The 7,882-nt window shown below is 40.3% G+C and overlaps 1 pseudogene; it reads right to left on the bottom strand.

Moving 5' to 3' along the window:
• Positions 1 to 1,208: 1,208 nt before the first annotated feature.
• On the bottom strand, positions 1,209 to 7,356 carry LOC118795711 (annotated as a pseudogene).
• Between the last annotated feature and the right edge of the window lie 526 nt (positions 7,357 to 7,882).

Raw genomic sequence — 7,882 nt, 5'->3', positions numbered from 1 at the left:
TATATTCCTGGATTGTGCTGTTGGATGCTAACTGTGAAGGTCCCATAATCCTTTGAACCTCCAACTCAAGAGCTGGGAGTGATTTCAGACATTATCAAAATACAGGAGCCAGCAGATCGCTAAATTACCAGGTCAGTCAAGTATTCCAAGATTCACGACTCCACAATATGGTTTTGGTTTCCCACACACCTAAAATGCAAATTACTCCCCACATTGTGAATGTAGATGGGCTGACAAATGTGACATAATCCTCATTTTGTGCTCACATATTTGATGGTGTCTAATACACTATATGGACAAAAGTATTCTGAAGCCTGACCATTACATTGTAATATAACAGCTTCCCTTCCACTCTTCTTGGAAGGCTTTCCACAAGATTTTGGAGTGTTTCTGTTGGAATGTGTGCCCATTCATTCTGTAGAGCACTTATGAGGTCAGGCACTGATGTTGGACGAGAAGGCCTGGCTCGCAATCTCCGTTCCAGTTCATCCCAAAGGTGCTCGATGGGGTTGAGGTCAGGGCTCTGTGCAGACCGAACCATGTCTTTATAGTCTTTGGAATAGAAAAGGGCCTTCCCCAAACTGTTGCCACAAAGTTGAAAGCATAGCATTGTCCAAAATGTCTTGGTATGCTGAAGCATTAAGATTGCCCTTCACTGGAGATAAGGGGCCTAGCCCAAACCCTGAAAAACAGGTGTGGCCAAATACTTTTTTCCATATAGTGTATTTTATAAGGGTGCTTTTATAAGGATCCTTGATGACTTTATAATAACTATTACTTATAACTAATAACTGTATATTAATAAGAAATTATATAAATTCAATTTTTTTTACTTAATTTCTCTCCGATCACATATTTCTGGATATTGCTCCAAGGAAACGAAATACCTTCTACTCAAAGAATTTATTGAATATTACTCATTAATATTTCTCATGCAATAAATAAACTTTACAACCCAAAGGAAACACTCAACAATTGTTAGCGGTAATCAGAAATCATTAAATTAATTCAAGCACAGCTATAAGTCTAATACTGAGGTTAATACATTAATTGTTGTTTTAGTATTCACAACACTTACGCTTACTGCATGTCAATCAGAAGACATGATAATAAACAGCTGCAAAGCCAAAAGTTCATGGAAATTTTGTATGACATCTTACAGCGATGACATTCAATCAGTTTCAAAGAAGTGCTGCAGAGAGGCAGGGCTACATCCAGACGCCAGATTCTGCTGCGGCCTCGCTACGATCATTGAAAACGCAGGACCGTGATCGCCTCCTGAACATCGTGCCGCCAGGTGCCTTCCGCTTGGTGATTCGCAGGTAAATGTCAGAAGTGAGGAATCTTGGGTAGCAGTCCTTTTTCATCAAACAGTAGACTTTGGTCTGTGCCACATCAAAGCAGGACCGCGTGGGCTTGGCCATGTTCTTTTGGATCGCCATCTTGGTTGAGTGGTCGATGTTGACCTGCGACACACACCACTGCTTGGTCAACATCACAATATTACAGCACATTCAGTACAGAAAGAGCAAATTTTCCATAGAGTCAAAGCATAAGGATTGATGTGGGTACAGCGGTACTTATACTTGGCTCAAAACGATCGCATCTGGCCATGGGCTGAGGTTGTTGACCCTCCATTTAGACATCATAAACTAGGAAAGTAAGGGGGGAAATGGGTGATTCTCAATCCTGCTCCTGGGGCCCCCCTGCTCTGCACGTTTTCCATCTTTCCCTGCTCTACCTACCTGACTGAACTCATCAGTGGCACTTTTGATTAGCTGAGCACACCTGATTTAATCAAGAGCATGTTAGTCATTTCAATCAGGTGTGTTTGGAGCAAAGCTAGATGGAAGATATGCAGGACAAAGGGGCTCCAGGAGTAGGATCCCCCTTGTCCTGCATATCTTCCATCTAGCATCGCTATTTTTCATTTATACAGCTGGATTTTCATTGAGGAAGTCTGGGGTATGTACCTTGCCCAAAGGTACAACAACAGTGCCTTCTCTTAGGAATTAGCAACCTTTTGATTACAGGCCCTACTCCCTACCACCACCACACCACACTGCTGCACTATGAGCAAGCAAGCTCATTACTAGGAGCCAGTGTCACTTTTCTGTTGGCTCCTTCATACTGGTGAACAGGGCCAGTATAATCACGCTCCAGTAGATTTCTTCATCTTTAAATGAAAGTACGTGGATTTAAAAGTTCAGAAGCTACTATGACTCATCTCTCTTTATGCCCAAGCACACAGAAAAACTCACACAGTCATGAGTTTTTTTTATTTAGAACATGTCTGTGAGCCTCAGGGCTCAGAAATAGAGAACTCTAACTGACAGTGTTTTTCCTAAAATGAGTTACCGACAAAGGAATGTCCTGAATCTTACTCTTTACCTGTATAATATGTGAAATACCCCAAAACCTTAACAGAGTTTACATTTCGTGCCAAGTGTTATGAACTCTGTGGCAAATAGAAAACTCAAATTTCAAGGCCAATTGTCATTCTCCAAAAAACTGGATCACACTAGTCTGGAACAGATATCTTTTTGAGACTATCATTTATTTCAAGCTTTCTCTCTCTCTCTCTCTCTCTCTATATATATATATATATATATATATATATATATATATATATATATATATATATATATTTGGCCAAACAAAACACTTAAGTTGTTAGCCAAAATGGCATGATCCATGACCCTGTCAGCAGTGTTAAATGTTCCTACCTCTTTTGGGGCTCCCTTGTCAATATACATAGTGTAGATGTGCTTGGCTTTGGAAATAAGCTTGCTTTCAGAGCTGGTCCTCTTGTAGTCTTCGCAGGCAAGCCAAAACTCAATGTTCTCTTCGCTGAATTCTGTTCTCAGGAACCGGCTGAAGGTTTCTAGTCCATCTACATTGAATAAGATGGAGGTTGGTTTCACTTGCTTTATAGTGTAAATGACCAAACTGCCATCTGAAATAATCTGTACAATTCGGTCTTAATGAAGGTCATAGTAAATGTGTCTCAGGTTTACAGAAAAGGACAAAAATAGCTCAGAAGGTAATTATTTGTACAGATACGTAATTGTTGTGATAGGTAATGTGTGATGTTCTGAGAGGTGAAGGGCTTGCATTTGTTATGAGTAGATAAAACACTGAGAGGGAATGGTTTCTGGGAAATACTGTTTACACTTACAATGCTCCTTTCCTTGGTATGGTACTTTCCTGTTTGCTTTAAGATCATAATCTTTTCTTTGCAAAATAGTGAAATGATGCTGAACAGAAAGCATGCCGTGTTTGACCTGAAGCATTCTTCACTCGTACTTCAAATACCTGATTTGAAGGTGGTCATAGGCCGTGAGACATGGGCTAGGCCTGCTCTGTGGGCTTTTTTTCTCTAATGAGACCTAAAACCTCAGTGTGGTGACAGTATTAATCATGTACTGAAAACACTGCAAGGAGAAAATGCATTTGAAGTAATGCTCACATTTGACCTTTAAAGAATTTAAAATAAACATTTAAATGAACGAGATTAGTGCTGCCTGCACATATGATTTTACTATGTTGCTTGAGTATTTCATGGCTACATACAAACCAGTGCACTGATTGTTTCTCAATAATTCATGATTCCTCATTTCATACATAGCTTATCTGCCTGTGTCATGGAAAATGTGCAATGTTTTTAGAAATTTCATTTGTCATGCAGTTAAGTTGGGGGGTTTTTTCTTTCCTGTTTCTGGAGTTAAAGCAAAATTATATTACATTAGCTATACTTTCACAATCTGTGTCTTGGGCATTGCTAAGTGGAAGTGAATCAGTCTGGACTGTCCTCATTTCGAGCAACATTTCTGACATGCTGCACTTCAAAGGAAATATTTCCCTTAGGTAAATTGTCTGTTTTGTTGCCTTAGTGGGCTGTGCCAGAGTGCTGTCACTACAGTTAGCACTCTGACTGCCATACCAACGAGCCTGGCTCTTTGGCATTGCGGTCAAAAGCTGCAGTTTGGTACCCTGTAGAACTGGGTTCGAGGCTGGGTGGGATGACTGCTCTCGCCCTTACGCTACATATGGTGTCAGCAGTCTGATGGCTTGCCACGAGGCCAACAGATGTATACCCAGTGTATGAGCCATATGAGGGACCCCCAGGTTAGGCTGACCCTGGTGTGAGGGACCCTAGAGATAGGTGAAGCGCCAGTGAGCGGGGCATCCTGGGATGGGAGAAGTACGGTGGGGGAATGCATGAGGTACACCTTTACGCGTGAAGCACATGGGCACGCTTCCCAAAGGGGAGGGCAGTGTGACAGAGTGCTGCCACTACGGCTGAGTATGCGCTCTGACTGCCATGCCAACAAGCCTGGCTCTTTGGTGTTGCGGTCAAGCTGCAGGTTTGGCACCCTGTAGACCCGGGTTTGAGGCCGGGCGGAGTGATTGCTCTTGCCCTTTGCTACATGGGCATCTATAGTCAACTGTAAACATAAGCATCCTCATGTACATTCAGCCTTCTGTTGTTCCCTAATAAGGCAGCCATTGAAATTGCTGCAGGTCCTGGAGATTTTCTTTTCTCCCTGGCTACCGCCATGCGTAATGCAATGTGACCCTCTGACCTCCATTCTGTTAAAAATATATACAGGGTGTGACATATCTGGCAACACTACAGTGCGATTCATCAGAATCTGCTTTTAACTCTAAATGTTAAAGCGAAAAAAAGACAAAAAAACTGACATAGATATAAAGTATTGTTACAACGGCAACCACTTTGCTGAGCTTCTATATATATATATATATCTAACCTGAATTACTTAGTAGTTCTTCGAAGGAATCACTCCATTTCAAGGCTTCCTCTGGAGGAATACTGAAAAAAGCACAGAAATGAAATGGTGAATACATTAACACTCTAGCCGCTCTTGCTTTCCACCATTAGAACACACACTTTCTCCCTTATATTGCAGCCAATGCTTATGGATGAAAGCCCTTTCCCGTTCAGTATTACAGAGCCACAGTGGCCATTTTCGGAGGGTGGGGGATGGGGGTGGGTGGTGGGAATTCAATCACATTGTAGGCTTGTTATGATCTAATATTGTTTTGCTGTTTACCTGTAAATGGCTTATCTGTTTACCTGTTTACCTGTAAAAGGGCTTAAAGGCTGCATCTGGTAAAGGCTTTAAATGGTATAATATACTTGCCCAGCATTACTTTTTGTGTGAGATTTATTCAAATAGTGGCAAAGAAAGAAATAGTGTATGAGTCATGATCTGTATTCAGGCTTTGACTGTGCTGCTCCAAAATGTATCTGATTATGCATTGTGTTAAGATATACACACATCTCCAGTCCCTGCTTTCAGATATTTGGTGTAATGCCGTAAAACGTCCATCACCACATAGCCATTTTTCTTAAAAAAAGGGAATGCCATACAGTGATACAGCTATAATTTCATCACAAAAGCCACGAGATTATATTTTTACCCAAAGCTGCAACAGTACCTTTGGGATGATTCTGTACAGATGATGTTATTGTCTTAATGTAAAAACCAATGTCAATTTTGATCAAAGTTCATGTTTTTAATCCTCTTGAAAAACACCAGTAATAGAGTGGTTCTATGAGTTAACACAAATTCAGGAAAAGAGATTGGTTGGATGGACTAGCTGTTTTAAAAATCCAGTTTATGTGCTTGGTACATTCAGCTATGTACATTCCCCCAGGCTTTGTATTCAGACTGTCCTTGGCAGTTTTCAGAAACGCTAAAGCTACCAGTTTAGAACCTCTGAAAACCTTTATCAGTTAAACCAAAAAGAATGTCCAGAAAACAGGGGGAGACATAGGCTGCTACTAACAAGCCTGCAAGTTCACATTATTACACATTTGTATGTTTATGTATAATGGAGATGTTGAGGAAATGCTACTGTTGTAAGGGAAACATTTTCCTCTGACAGACCCACTTTCTCTACTGGTATGGATTTTGGGGAAGACCTTACACAGGGCTCTTGGCTGCTGGCTTCTTTTCTGGGCTCACGTTTTCATGGGACCCCGACCTTGTCATTAGCAGGCTCAGTCTGCTCTTCTTCTCCCCATCTTTACATCTGAGGGGAAACAAAATGGCTGAGTTTCATACTTTTTAACTTTTCTCTTTTTGCACCCTCAGATTCTTAATATTTAACAAGACACCTGCACAGTTTGAACCAGTGAGAGGACTGGAGGATGCCTCACATGGAAATCAAATAAAGTTAAATTGATTTTTACAGCATATTTTAACAACTCAAACTGTCACAAAGTGCTGTACAATAGAGACAGGCCCAAATGTGAAACAACATGCAAAGAACAATCATTAAAAAAAGCTTGACACTGCTGAGCAAAGCCATTGGTTGGCCATTTTCATAAATGGCCAATGGCTGTTTTTTGGGGACAAGAATGACTGCAGAGAGCAAGGTCTTTTTTTTTTTTTTACAATGAGTGCTTCTCTGGCTCTGAACAACACAGAGCACACGTCACACATTCTGTTTGCAGAACAGGAACATTTTAACATTGTTTTACTTGTGTTAGTCAGTGAGGGCGCAAACACAGGATACACTTGAGATACAAATGAGATTTTGGACTAGAACACAACATCAAAACAATTATTCCTGTGTTAAATGTCTAGCTTATGTGGTTTTTAGTATTTCTCTCTCCTGCCTGCAGAAAAGCAGCAAACAATCTTTAAATTGCTTTGTGAACATGTTGACTAGAATTCCCCCACCAAATTGCCTAATTCTTAGCATGGTGAACAAAGAAAATGCAGACAAAAATAGTTTCTAAGGAGATTCATAGAATCACACCATGTTCAGAGAAAATGCAACCAGAATGCAATGAAATGTGTGTAGCAATTGCTCTCATTCTGATTAAAGGGAACGTATAGAACACTCAACACAAACCCTTCAAAGAGGTTTAAGCCTGACTCATTTCGTGACTCATCTTGCTGCTATTAAATAAGGTCTTAAAACACTTAATAAGAACCTTATTTCCGAATAATATCCAACGTAAGATCCTCACAGTCATGAAAAACAATTGTATTGATTACATTTCTTGGAAGAACCTATGTAAAAGGAGGAGAGAACAATGGCTCTCTCAGACTGTGTTGTACAATACGACAAAAGGGAAGTTGCATTTCTGTGAAATATGAAAGTAAAAAAAGCATTTTGCACTAATATACAGTATCAGCTAACCCCCCATTACTTTCTAATAAAAAGCTCAAATCGCAAAAGTGGACTGTTTGAACCTACCTAGATTTACTTTCTTTCACTCCTTTGACCGGTAAATCGCCTGGACCAAGCATTTTGAAATGCTTCCTCCTTCAGGGCTGAAAAACTCAATTGAGGAAATAGAAACACAAACGTCTCCATGGTCTTCCTTCTACTTTTGCATATGCTAAACTAGACTCCACAGGGGGCTACATCGCACTCTCTACCAAGAAATGAAAACCACTTTGCTTATAAATCTTTTCTGGCACACCGTTCCCCCAAGCTAAACCACAACTTCCTGCATTGGGAAGCTTCACTTCATTTACCAAATCTTCACATACAGAAAAATTCCAATCATCTTGATGTTTTCTGAGATGAAAGCACATTGAGCATTTCTTCATTTAAGGTATAAACATAGGAAGCCACACTTACTTAGGTGCAGAGTTATAAGCTGATACTTAAAGTTATCACAGCCACTGGTGCACTGGATATTTAATTGGCACAATGTGTTAGATGTTGGGACCTTTCAACATGTGTGACTTTTTTGAAAAGCATTACCAGAATTGACTGTCTGAAGAGTGTTACAAGCACTACAGCTTGCTGATTAAAGCTATGTCCAAGCTGCTATAAAACAAAGTTAGTTTCAGTATGTTTCAGAATTTCCATGCAATTGAAGTGTAAAGGTTGT

Source organism: Megalops cyprinoides, chromosome 20, assembly GCF_013368585.1.
Source record: "Megalops cyprinoides isolate fMegCyp1 chromosome 20, fMegCyp1.pri, whole genome shotgun sequence".
Taxonomy (NCBI): domain Eukaryota; kingdom Metazoa; phylum Chordata; class Actinopteri; order Elopiformes; family Megalopidae; genus Megalops; species Megalops cyprinoides.
This window is presented reverse-complemented; position numbering and strand designations above follow the sequence as displayed.